Here is a 14,357-nt window from a genome sequence, read left to right as displayed (position 1 = left end):
TTAGGTGGGGTGAAGACCAAAGCTAATATTCTCTCCCCCGCATATCCAATCTAAACATCTTTAGCCATGGATTGGCAGCCTAAACAAGAACCCAGCAAGACTGGCGTCCTCGGTGAGATGGCCCCCTCCGCTTGACATGTGCACAATGGCGCTGACCCCTTCTGACGCTTCTCTCTCAATCCCATCGTCCCATCGCCAGTACACCTCCCACATCAGTTGTTCTCATCCAAGCAGAGCTCACCTTTAACTTTGATGTACATGCTTATAGGATTGCTCATTACTAATCTATCAAAAGTATTTTTTTAACAAACACAACAGCTCATATTTATAATGTTGCAGCCGTCAGCGGGAAAGTGCCGTTTTCATGGAAGTGAAGGGAGATTTCACAAGGGTAAGAGTGACTTACTTTTATTAACCCAAGTAATACAGGTCAAAGGTTTGGCTTCTTTATTATTTGTATTGATTAATTGTAACTCTGTGCTGATATTGTGCGACACCCATGAGAGCACTTCTAGTGAACATACGTCTTGGAGCTCTTTCAAACATGTAACAACAGTCTTATATTGTTTGACTCCTCTTAAAACCCGTCAGCAATATGAAATCTGCATGCATTTACAATGATAGATTTAATACCAGCTGCATTTTCCATTCACAACTACTTTTGGCATGTGCTTTTAATGCTTTGACAGTCAAAACGGGTCTTGGCGCCGAAGCAATAGCAAGAACACATCTGAAAGAACAGCTTGGAAGTCAACTTGCTGAAATATACATTATGTTTCCATTTCTGCTCAGCTGATATGCAGCCATTAGAGGGCACAGTTGGCTCTCCACAGCAGGAGTCCACAGTGCCCTCCGCCCCACCCCCTCCTGTCTCGCTTTCGGTTTCTCTGTTTCCCGCTTTCTTTGAGAGAGCAGATACTGGGGCACTAAGAGTCTTTATAGCAGATATGATCTGCTGTTTACATGCTTGTCGCAAATCTCCCGCACTTTACGCAGTGGGCTTTGAGTTGTACTAACACAGATGGAATTCAGATTTGCACGGTGCTCAGGTCCCGACACGAAAAGACCTGTTTATTCTTGGCCGAAACAAGCTCCAATTTACACCTAGGTGCAAAATCCTTGAGCCAAGGAGATTTGTTGTGTCACAGCAAGATGCTGTTTCTGTGTCGCACACTCACATGCTGCTTTTACACCTAAAAGCTCCACTTACCTGGTTACTCTGGTATGAGGATATTCCCTGCACAGTTTGAAGAATAGCTTCTTTTCTTTTCTTTTTCTGTTACGTTACTATCAATTTAGTCTTGTTTTATGTGGTTTATTTTGCAATTTCAGTCCTTATGTAGAATCATATACACAAAATATTATAGGAGCAATGCCTGTGTGGGTATAAAACAAATAGATTCAGATTTTTTTTTTTTTATTATAATTATTGAAACACATAAGAGAAACAACTATGAATTTAATTAAGAAATACATTTCAATAATGTTGTTCTGATAGGTGAATGATATTTGTCATTGCTTTTAGATGTTTCCTTGTTTTTACCAACTTCTTTTAATTACACACGCTTTGTGTCGCGTTTTTGTCTTAATTGTGACTAGAGCCTGTTACATCGGGCTTTAGCTAATTATTTAATTGTTGCCTCATTTGTGATAATTGGCCATCTGAACAAGAAGACATTCATGCCTGTTGCAGATTTCGGGCCCATCAGAGGCCGTATCTGTCTCTCTTTCATCCTCTCTCTTTCTTCCTCTCTCTCACACACAATCATGTTTACATAGCTGGCTAAATAAGGATATCTCATATACTTCAATTGTTTTAATATAATGCTAGTTGAAATGAATACAGACTAACCGTACCCCCGCTATAATTAAATAAATTTATAATTAAAAAATAAATAAATTATTGTATTATTTAAAAAAAACAGTAGTGGCATTTTGTATAAAAAGTATGTTCTTTTTTTTTGCGGTCACATACTTTTTTCAGTTATGTGCACACATATCCTGCTTAATGCATGGACAAAAGATGCCAAAAAAGGGATTAGCGCCATATTTTCCTTTATCATATGTTTTAAAAATAATTCTTCATCGTTTGCATCTCCCTCACCTGTGTATTTCTCACTTTCACAGCATTACTGCTTTCTCATTCTCAGAGCATCCATCTCTCTCGCTCTCTCTCTCTATCTCTTTCTGTTTTTCAGCGTACTTCATGGCATGACAAATAATGGTTTACTTTTATAAAAAGACTGTTTATACATTTGTATAAAACATAAATAGGACAAAACAATATTAAGTTAAAGGAAACATTTTACTAGTAATACAATATTAATTGTAAAATAAGAAGAAATAGTTAAGAAAGTAAATTAACTGAGGCGGAAGAGACGAGAAGAGAAGGCACAATGTTCACTAACCCATCATACTGTGACAAGCAAACACGTACACGATGCTACATGCTTGTACTTGTGTTCCTCTAATAGATAGGGCAGGATTTCATTGCTTGACATGTTGTCAAATTTTGGATATATCTGTTTAATTTGGAGTTCGGATTTCACTGAACTTTGTGCATTCAGTCAGGAAATGCAGGTCTGTCTCAGTTCCAGTGTTGTTTGCATTATATGCACAACCCTTTGTCTTGTGGCAGCCATGCTTTTCTCAACCTGTCTGCACATCTCTGTTGATGTTCTCTATTTCTGTCTCCCTAACTACATCTAGTTATGAGGATCAAGCTACATTGCTCATAAACATATTTTCATGTCTCTTTTTCGTCTTTTCGTCTGTTCAAAAGTGCCTCTCTCTATAGTAAAACTGGGATGTAATAGCGCCCATGTTGGTGCGAATAACATGATTGGTTGGCTCCTCCAAGTGATTGCTGGTGCTATTTTTCTCTCTTCCCTACCAAATGGGTTGCCAGGGAGGGGGTCTTTAACTGAAATCAGACGACAAGCCAATGAGACGCTGGCATGCCAGATCAGGCTACTGAGGTGGATTGTGGGTATGAGAGGGTGGTTATTCAGTGTGCCGTTAAAGTAGGCCTCCATCCCAGTGCCCCAGCTGTGAGACGCCATGAGCTGAATAGGGACGATTTCACAATCCTTTCAATTAAAATCACAACATAATCCTTCGTGCAACCTCTTCAGCAAGTTTCCTCTCCTTCAGTCTCTTTGTGTGCCGAGTCCAGTCAGCAAGTGGAGATGTGTCTGGCATTGAAATGTTTTGATTCACTCAACTCCTACTTTGAGAATATATTGCAAACGAAGGCCTGACAAATTTCATATTTGTTCTTAAAACAAGCCTTGAAGACTTTGAAAAGAAAATCAGGGCTCATGTTGTACAGTTGTGATTTTCGTAAAATGGGGCAAGCTCTCTCAGGGGAGAACGTGAGCTCTAATTTGCCTTGGTGGACTAGACAGTCCCAAAGGGACATGGATTGAGAGTTATGGTGCTGTATCAGCATTCATTTATTTGTGAATGAAGATGGGACAGACCGGTTTCAAAGCGTCTTGCCTTGAAAATGGAAACTGTGAGGTGTGTGCGTGTGGGGGAGGGGGTGTTGAGTTGAATATGAGACGTTTTTTGAAAGCTAAACATAGAAGTTGGGTACGGCCTGAGCTAAATTTACTAGATCACTCATAAATCAAATTGTAAAATAAATAATAACCATCAATTACATAAAATTGGATTATGTTTTCTTAAAGTAGAAATATAGCCAAACATTTACATAGCAAACGCCTCACTGCATAAACACACTGTAACTGCAGAGATGGCAATGCCCTTGACCTTTGGTGTTAATGTTTCTTTTAATTTGTTTTAAAAAATAGAGGAGTCCAAAAGAGCTGTCATAGCTTATTTACGCCAGTCTGATTTTATGAAATTCTAGAGCTGTGCAGCCTCGTGTGCACAGGGGTTTTACTGGGCTTTTTAGTCGTTACATACTCATTTTATAGTTTCTGCTCTCCCGTTTTCCACCTCTCACCTCTTATTCACTTGGACAGGTCAGCAACACCTTCTTAGTAGTTGCATGTGGAAAGTGACACAAGCAATTTGCAACTGAATATTGGCACCATTAGAGAAATAAGGCAAGTGTGATCAGTGGTATAAATAGTACTTGTTATTCTATGTAATAAGGTTACTCCTGATTGCTTCCAGGTGCAGGAGGCAGACAGTGGAACCCTAAAGGAAATTCAAGCCTTTCGGCGCTTCTCCCACCAGGTCTGGATTGAGAAAAGCAGATTGTCATTTCACTCAATTTTTTTCTCTCCTCGTTTCTAATGCTCTGTAACTCATATGATTAACCTCCTGCTAGTCCCACCTCAGACCAGTGAGGATCATGTTCGCTCACGGTACCCTGATGCATAAAACATCCTCCTTCGCCGATACAGGGAATTCCAGCCTAAGTTGTAAACATGTAAAAAATGAGAATGATTGTAATTGAAATTGTTTTTATGGACTTCTAATGAACTGAAAAGTTTGGCTTCCGGAAAAGCGAGACAGGAAAGTGAGAGAGGAAGGAAAGGAGAAAAAAATGAATAAGCAGAAAGTAATGGTTCTAGTATGCGCATAATCCTAGGAGCGATTGCCTTACACAATGTTGACATGTAGACAGTGTGTGTGGCTCTCTCTGTCTTTGGCTGTGTTCTCGGCAATCAAACAAATAAATAAATACATGGACATGAAGTATTGATTTAAATTTAAATCATAATGAAATTATTATTTTTTTTATTAAGTCATTCAAACATTTCAAACTCAATCATTCACCAATCAGAATCGAATATTCCAGAGAGTTAAAAACAGAACTTTTTTTTTTTTTGTTAAATATACACTACCGTTCAAAAGTATAGTAAGATTTTTTGGGGTGAAAGGATGCTGAAATAAATTAAAAGTTACAGTCATTACAATGTTAAAAAATATTTATTTTTCAAACAATTTCTCTTCTTTTGAACTTTTCATCAAAGAATCCTGAAATAAATGTATCATGGTTTCCAAAAAATATCAAACATTACAACTGTTTTAAATATGAATAGGAATAAGTGATGTTGAGAGATGCAGCAAATCAGCATATTAGAATGTTTTCTGAAAGATTATGTGGTATTAATTAAATTCTGAAGTAATGGCTGCACGCACACTCACACACACACACACATATATATATATATATATATATATATATATATATATATATATATATATATATATATATATATATATATATATATATATATATGTGTGTGTGTGAGTGTGCGTGCAGCCATTACTTCAGTATTTAATTAAATCTTTTAGAAAAGCATTTTAAATTGTAATAATTATTCACAATATTACTGTTTTACCAACCCCAAACTTTTGTACTGTATGCTAGTGTGTCTTGAAAATCTAATATTTTTTAATTTTATAGAATATTGTAATTGTTGAGCTATTTTATTATCTTTAAGACATGACAAATGCAAATTAGACCTATTATAGGTTTATATAATTTAATATTATTAAAAAATAATTAATTGTGAGATTTTACTTGCAAATATGCATTTGCTTTATTCATAGTCTACTATGACTCTTGATTTGGAAAGTTGGACATGAATAAAAACTAAATTGGATGAATTACCAAGTAGTCCTCAAAGCATATTTTGCAATTAAACAAAAAGATTGTAACACTTCACTCACCACTGCCAGTCAGTCGGGTTGTGTAGGCCACAGGTCACCTAATGCAGCAATGAGGCGTTTGTGGATCATCCTGCAAACTCATCTCCCAACAATTCCAGGAATGAGAGAAGACTGTCAACACAATTATAATCAATCACATACCACTGCTCTACTTTTTCATCCTAAGAACGCGTAAGCTTTTTGTTCTTGACTAGTTTTACCAAGATGAGGAGGAATTAGATTAACTTTGAACGTGCAGATATATTTGACTTATTTATGTGTCTTTTTCATTGCATGTTTAATTGGTAGCAATGAAACATTTGCATGACTGTAGCTGTGGTATTTTAACTGTAAACAAAATACTATCGATGATGAGGGATGGCTGTAATCAGTTGTGAGAAGCATTCAAGTGCTGGACCCCATAGATGGTTTCATTGTGAAAATAAGTTGTCCTCCATTTGCTCCAATTGCAATACGTTTAGGGCTTATTTCATTGCAAGCTCAATGGTGAGGTTTTGCTAACATTCAGATGTGAAAATTTCAAAATTAACATAAATGACAGACCATGGTTTAGTTCCCCAATTTGTTAAATTATGATTTTAGAAATCTGTTCATTAAATGGAAAGTGACATTAAAATTGCTTACTTTTTTTTTTTAAATCAGCTTCAGCTACATAGGAAAAAATAATTAATTGAATTGCAATCATTACAATTTCAAGATGTATAACTAAATTGTATTTATTACGTTATACATTTTAAATAACTGTTAGCATGGCACCTTCATGAATCAATACTTAACAGATGATAAATCAGTTTGAAGCAAGACTGCAAAGAAGCAAGAAGCAAGACCTAAGTCATTCTTGGCTATGTGTGGACAGGCATGATTTAGACTGATATTTAACTCTATCTCTCAGCCTATCTTTCTATATTCTCTATTTCTCTCTCTGAATCAGTTTTCATAGAATTAGAGGTTCTCATCTCAACACATTGCTCAAAGAATCCCATTTTCCTTTTTATGAAGTGATCCATATTTTTATTCTAGCATTCTCAAGGAAGTAGGCTTCACACGGGCTGGTCTTGAGAAGTCCGAGAGGCTTCTTACTTTGAGGATTTACATTTCCCACATGAGTCTGATAGAGGAGATTCACAGCAGCACAAGGGAATAATCAAACACCTCTGGGGACTTTGTGCATGTAAACATGCTTTCTTTCTCACACACACATGGACAAATACACATATAACCTTGAGCAGGTCTTGGGTTATATGTTTGAATATAACTTTTTGCCATACATGCTAATGGTGAGTGAAGTGGGGAAAAGGAATGGCAAAAAATAAGCTATATTGTTGTTGTTGTTGTGTTTTTTGTTTTCTTTGTTTTTTACAAATACAACTATATATCTATCTATATATCTATATCTATCTATATCTATATATATATATATATATATATATATATATATATATATATATATATATATATATATATATATATATATATATATATATATATATATATATATATCAGTGGTTCTCATCTGTTTTGCCATGGTAACATTTTCCAATGGTCATTAAAGCAAGACCCAATTTTTTAGGAATTTGAACCAAGCAAATGTATTTTTCAAACACACACACGCACACACACACACACACACACACACACACACACACACACACACACACACACACACACACACACACACACACACACACACACACACAAACACACACACACAGTCCCACAAATTGGAAGAATACCACTAACACTGGTGAATATACAGTACAAGGTAAAACTATTAAATAGCAGTCAAAATATTTTTTGTTAATACAATATATTTAGTAAATTGGTATGAGCCACCACAGTCATCAAAAAAAATAACACAATGTGAAAAAAGTGGTATTTTTGGTTAAGTATGGAAGAATTGACCAGTTGCCATGGTAAATACACAACACATGATTTGTTAATAAAACAAATGAACAGCGATCCTGATGAATGGAATGAACATCAAACATGCATTCAAATCCTACCCAGCTGACACGACATACCATGTATATAGTGAGCACAGTATAAGATCTGACAGGACAGTAAAGTTTTCTGAGGTGAGACAATTTAAAAAAAAAATTATGTCTGAGCAAGTTACGAAAATGATATCAGAATAATGACACTAACATATAGCCTGATAACATCTCATCTGACAGCAGATACTGAATGAGGACAACGCGAGGCACTCTTTAATTAAACTGCGTATTTTACAAATGGTGGAATTTACCTGCATTGTGTCTTTTATTTTCCACTGTTGAGATGTTACTTGATCTTTTTTTTTAGAGAATGAGAATGCATGCACTATTGCACTATTTTATTTGCCTTTATACATATATCTGCATATCTCTCTTTATCCCTCTAAATATCTCTAATATCTACTGTAAACCAAGTGAGCAATGTATATTTGTGTTTGGTGTATGTTAGCATTGATGCAGCTCAGCTTAGGTTGTGCTTCACTCTTTTATATAGTGGGGTCTTGTATGGTGTGTTGTATCGTGATTTTGGTCTTGAGTAGATGATAGTGATTGCTGAGACAGACTTTCTCTCTCTTATCTCCTGAAACACTGAGTTGTTTGTGCTTTACAGCTCACCAGGAGGTCCGCCCAAACCCCTCATGCTATCTCCCAACCGTCCATTGTCCAGATCCCCGTCTCCATAGGGAACTAATACTCTTCACTCTCTTCTCCTTCTGTCACACACACACACACACACACACACACACACACACACACACACACACACACACACGCACACGCACACGCACACGCACACGCACACGCACACAAACACACACACACACACACACACACACACACACACACACACACACACACACACACACACACACACACACACACACACACTCTCTCTCTCTCTCTCTCTCTCTCTCTCTCTCTCTCTCTCTCTCTCTCTCTCTCTCTCTCTCCCTCTCTCTCTCTTTCCTGCAAATGAGAGGAGGATATGCAAAACTGTGTCACTCTGCAAATAGCTCTCAATTAAGCCCCGATTAGGTGAATCCATGAATGATAATCAGGCCTTCAAAAAAGTGTGTTATCTAGGTAGTATCAAAGCTTGTGTCTGGACTCTCGTTGGGAATAAAAGTCCAGTCAGGAGGTTGTCAGGTTTGTTTGAAGGCTGAGTCTAGTTAGGGTGGAGAGAAATGTGTGGATGTTATGGCCTTTTTTTTTTTTTTACCAGCCTTTATACTTTCATGAATACAATATTGCATGCATTTTTGCCCTTATAACATTTATTTAACCGTTTATTCCTTGCATTTTAGTGATAAACAATGCAAGTAATTGTGCCTTATGAACTACTTTCCTTCACTCATTGAAACTGCATCTGCCTCAAGAAATATGCTTTTGTTTCTTTTATTTTCATTTTGGTGGCTTAATGTGAAGTATATTGCACATATGAGTTCTGGAGAAAAACAAAAACCTTAAGCATCCCAGATCAACTTCTGACAGCAAGGTGAAAGTTGTTAGAAGATACAGTTACAACAGAGATTTCTTTAGTAGATGAATCGCTCATGTAACTTATTTCAGCTAGGTACCTATTATCATTCTTACAACTCGGTAAAAAACATGTATTATGTTGCCGTTCTCTATAATTGTCTATGTTAGAGTTAACTTAAACCATATAATAGTACATTTTACATTTACATTTACTAACCAAACTAGGGTAACATTGTTTTATTTATATTTTACTCACATTTGGAGCTTATTTTTGGACTCTAGGTTATACACAACTGAATAAAATTAAATGTAAAATGAAAATGAGATCATAAGATTTTTTTGAAAATGCTCATGTGCTTAAGAGGGCTAAATATATTTGATCAAAAATGCAGTAATAATGTGAAATATTATTAAAATTTTAACTGTTTTCTATTACAAATCTATAAAAATTTAATTTATTTATTTGATGGCAAAGCTGAATTTTAAGCATCATCCTATAGAAATAATTCTAATATACTGAGTTGGTGCTCAAGACACATTGTTATCATCAATGTTGCTTTTGAACGGTAGTGTATATATGTACATATGTTTGTTAGTTTTTTGTTTAGAAGTCTGTTTATGTCACTCAGATCAATTTTCCTGCAACTCAACTTACAATCATATTGTAGTTCACAATAATGTTACTGTCCATTATTATTATTATTATTATTATTATTATTATTATTATTTAATTTACTTTTCAAACCAATTTTACTTGCATTTAGATCTTAAATAGCATTAATTGTGTCTTGACTGAACTTATTGACAGTCTGTCTCGTTCGAAGTACATTAATTACACCAAGAGTCTCTGTTACCCCATTCTTTAATAAGCCAAAGAGACCTTTGCCCGTAGAGAGAACATGTGCGGTGAACCCACTGTGTGAGACATGGCATCCATTCCCTCTTTTTTTTTTATTTCTCTTGTCTTCAAAGCAATAAACTCAATAAATTCAAAGTCTCCTCTCTCTTTCCTTGCAGGTTGATTTGCTGATTCCTGGCCTTGATGCTCTGATGTCTGCTGGCCCTTGACCTTCATCCATGGATTAGTCGTTCTACGCTTGAGGCAGATCTGACTGACCAGATGGTATCCCTATGTGTCAAGTCTTTTGAGTCAGGTGAGTGAAGCCCCTGTTTGAAATGACATTTAGTTACTCCATTTGGTCAGGAGTGTTAGAAAGATTAACCTCGGTAACCGAAGATCATGAATGGGATGTAATGCTATGCATGAATCAGAGAGCTACGCAACAATACAGTGGAGCGAATAAAAATAACTATTGAAATACGCACCAGTCGGTTGGTCCACCATTGATTTTCTTTGTATCATAAAGCCTAAAACTGGAAAACATCTGCGTGAATGCAAATTGTGATTGTGTTAGTGTGTCAGTGTGTACAAGACATACCTTCTCACATCCCTCCGAGGCTTAACGTCGTCATCCAATCAGCGACTGGCGGTGCCAAGATGAACCAATGAGAATGCATTTGGTTAGTATTCGTTGTATGGAATCAAAGGCACAGCACTCCTATGATATTAAAATGCCCTCTGTCTTTGTTCATACCACGCCAAACCAAGAGAGAGAAAGGGGAGGGTGAGGGGAGAGAAAACGCTCTCCACCCAAAAAAACAACAAAAAACTTTTTGTATTCCTCCCCATATGTCTCTGCGGGTGGGCACGCAATGACTCTCCCACTTCTCGCTTTGAAATCCCTGCCACTTCAGCTGCCTCCTTGAGCTTTTGTCAGCTTGAGACGCTGCACCTCGATGAAGTAGGGCAACTAGAGTACAGTCTACAATTCTTACCGTCGCCATCTTGGCCCTTGTCATTTCCTTTACTTGTTTGTCCCAGTTTTCAATCTTACATTGTTATATATCCAGGTTTTTAACCTGCCCCAGTTGTTCGTCCTTACACGTTTAAAACCTCTTTAAATCTCTATTTTCGTTGCTTTGTTTAAATAAATGAAAGTTTCAGCATCACATTCTCCTTCGCCATTGACCTCTCTGGACTCCTCTCTTCATAGTAATAGTACATTTTGTTAGGCTTTTCCTTCAAATTCAAGAAGAAAGAGGTTTCGGTGGGGTTTTGAATTATGCTTTCTCTTGATTGAATAGACCATAGTTTTGCTTTCTTTTTTTCCATATGGAGTGGCGATATTATTGGGCAAATTGCACTCCTTTCATGCAGATAAATGGACGTTCGATAAATGCTGCAGTGTTTTTTGAAGCGGCCAGAGAGCCAGGCTGCGTTGGGTGATAACTTCATCGCAGCGTGGGGTCAGGGGCAGGAAGAGAAGCCTAGCTGAAAGGGGATTAAGAGGAGCTGTCGAAGAGCTCCGGACTCAGACCACCTGCTGGGGAGCCCAGGCCTGGTACGCGCCTAATGTTTCTGATCAGCTATGCCATTGTCTGTGTTCCCCTCTTTCTTTTCTCCCCTCATAAGAAAGAATTGGATTGCCTCACTGTTTCCCTGAACCCAGATTAGCTGTTGGGCTGTTGTAATGTTTTTTTTTTTTTTTTTTGTCATCTACTTTCCACTATTTTTTAGCTAAGCTTAGGGATCCAAACTTCCCTTGTGCTCTTGTTTATGGGACAGGATGGAAACGAGCAAAAAGGAATAGTTTACCCACAGTATCTGTCATTGAACCTTCATGTTACAAAACTGCAACTCAAAACAAGGATTTTATGTTTTTATTTTTTTGGAAGAATATCTTGACTCTCTCGGAGAATGGGACACCAAAGTGGCAAACTGTACAAAAGCACAATAAAAGTAGTTTGTACAGGTTATGCACTAAATTTAAAGTCTACTGAATCCATACCATTGTGTTATGAACAGACCAAGTTTTAAGTTATTAAGTTTTAAAATTAAAATAATAACCGTTCTGAACCTTGAATAAATCATTCTTTTGAGGCAAACATTTTCAATAAATGTTGTAAATGGTCAAATATACATAATACATACATACATACATGCATACATACATATACATATATTAGGGATGCAACTAAAGATTATTTTGATAATCAATTAATCTATCAATTGTTTTATTGATTAATCAATTAATCGGATGAGAGATCTAAAAAAAAAAATACATTAAAACAAAATTGTAATCCATTTTTAACAATGTTATTCCAAATTCTGCCCAGTGCCGTGCTCCAAACCATGTGTAATATTATAAAGCCAATGAAAAGGAGATAATAAAACTACTAAATTAAACATTATAATTAACAAATGTAAATTAACTTGTATGAAGTATGAATAACATACACATTCACTCGTCTGTACATAGTAACTAAATTACATTAATGGAATATTCCAATTATTTCTATTAAACCTACACTCAATTTCTAACAAAAAATATTTTATCAAAATGTCTATTTTAGTCAGAATTATTGCACTCCTTTTCTGCCGTGCTCCGTCTATTTGACGCGCATGCGCCAACCGGCGCACATTCATTAAATTCTGTTAAGTTTAACAAGACTCATTTTATGTCAGAATATGATCAATGAAAATACATGTGGGACTTTCTAACATTTACAGAAGAGGATATAACCATAAAATATAAGTTGTGCACTTAAGAAAACACTTGATAGAAGCATTAAACTGCACACGCATCTGTCTAAACACGAGACGGCAAGGCACACAGGTAAATGCTTATGCTTTTGTTTAGCGCTTATAGATATAAAACATTCTCATTTTTCGGACAATTTGGATCATGTACCCTAACTTTTCCGCAGCAGCTCAATCTGTGTCTTTCGCTTTTTTCAATATGTGTTTTCGTAGGCGTAGTTTGCGGGTGGGACATGTCCCCACCACTTTTTGCCAGGCTCGATATTGTCCCCACCACTTTTTTGAAATATCCTGCGGCACGGATGTAGGCCTACATAATACAAATAAACATCTCTTATTGACTAGCATTCCTTTTGTTCGTTGGTTAACTAGGAGGCAATTTGGCGCTGGAATGTGTTGTTTTTTAAATCATGCGAGTGTTCGTTGCCACTGTTATCAGTGGCGGAGGGCAACAGTGTTCTCTTGTGGCTCGTGCATAATCTTCACACAGACAAGCGCGTCAATATATCGCTCAAAGCTGAGGAGACTCCCTATTTGTTCCAGTGAAATCAGAAAACAAACTGCACACAATTGTATCCATGCTCTTGACATATAATCACTGATGAACATATTTGGTTTTAATGAAGAAGAAAATAAAAACTATACAAGGGTGGTTTTGAACCCAGAACCTCTGACACGCTTAACAAAAGTTCAACCACCAGACCATTAAGGTATTCAAGAATTTCATGTATTTATTCACTGACATGAAGAATCTCTGGAATTGAGTTCTGGACTTTGTAATGTTATTTTTTTCTGCAACTGCTACTCCTGTCCTACCCCATTTTTTAAAACAAAGTTACACCACTGTGTGTTTTGTTCATAGAAATGTGTATATTCAAGGAGACTTTTAATATAATGATCAAAACAATAAACAGACGCGTCAACGAGAAGAAACATACCACAAGCACACTGACATAAAACAAAGCTAGACAATGAAGAGACAGAAACAGAGGGCTTATATAAGGGCAAACTAAGGAGCTGATGAGTGAATTAATGAAACACACCTGAACTGAACTAACACAATCAATTAGAAACCATTTAGACAATCAGGGAGAGAACAGAGAACGTCTCGGTTACATATGGTAACCCTCGTTCCCTGAGGGAGGGAACGGAGACGTAGGTCATGACTGACCAATCGGAATCTCGCTAGAGAGGCCAATCTACTTCGAGTGAAACTAAAACAAGCCAATACACATTGGCGTTCAATCATTTGCAACAGCTGTGCAGCCTCGCAGCGCGGGTATTTAACAAGCAGCTGGTGCGATTGCACACTAGTTTTTTGCTGAGGAGCCAAGCCTGAAAAAGCTGGCCACCCCGGCGGGCGGCAGCAGATGTGGCGACGGGACCTACGTCTCCGTTCCCTCCCTCAGGGAACGAGGGTTACCATATGTAACCGAGACGTTCCCTGTCGGTCAGTCACTACAACGTAGGTCATGACTGACCAATAGGAATCCCTACCAAAGCGCCACAGCCGCTGCACCCCATTCCCGTAGGGTCACACATATGGAACCCAGCCCAGGTCCGGTTCTCAAGGATTCAGTGGATAAGGGCCTGGCACCGGACGCTCCGCCATGTCCGGGCCGAGGGGTTTT

General features: G+C 37.2%; 1 long non-coding RNA gene across 1 annotated transcript in view; it reads left to right on the top strand.

Moving 5' to 3' along the window:
* Window positions 1–10,244, top strand: part of LOC143753843 (uncharacterized) — a 324,709-nt gene extending 314,465 nt beyond the window's left edge. Inside the window, exon 4 of the long non-coding RNA XR_013207821.1 lies at window positions 10,143–10,244. This is a non-coding gene — a long non-coding RNA (uncharacterized LOC143753843). The remainder of the gene's footprint in view (window positions 1–10,142) is intronic.
* Window positions 10,245–14,357: the final 4,113 nt, after the last annotated feature.

Source organism: Siphateles boraxobius, unplaced genomic scaffold, assembly GCF_051911475.1.
Source record: "Siphateles boraxobius isolate OS27281-9 unplaced genomic scaffold, OSU_SipBor_1 29, whole genome shotgun sequence".
NCBI classification, from domain to species: Eukaryota; Metazoa; Chordata; class Actinopteri; order Cypriniformes; family Leuciscidae; genus Siphateles; species Siphateles boraxobius.
This window is presented reverse-complemented; position numbering and strand designations above follow the sequence as displayed.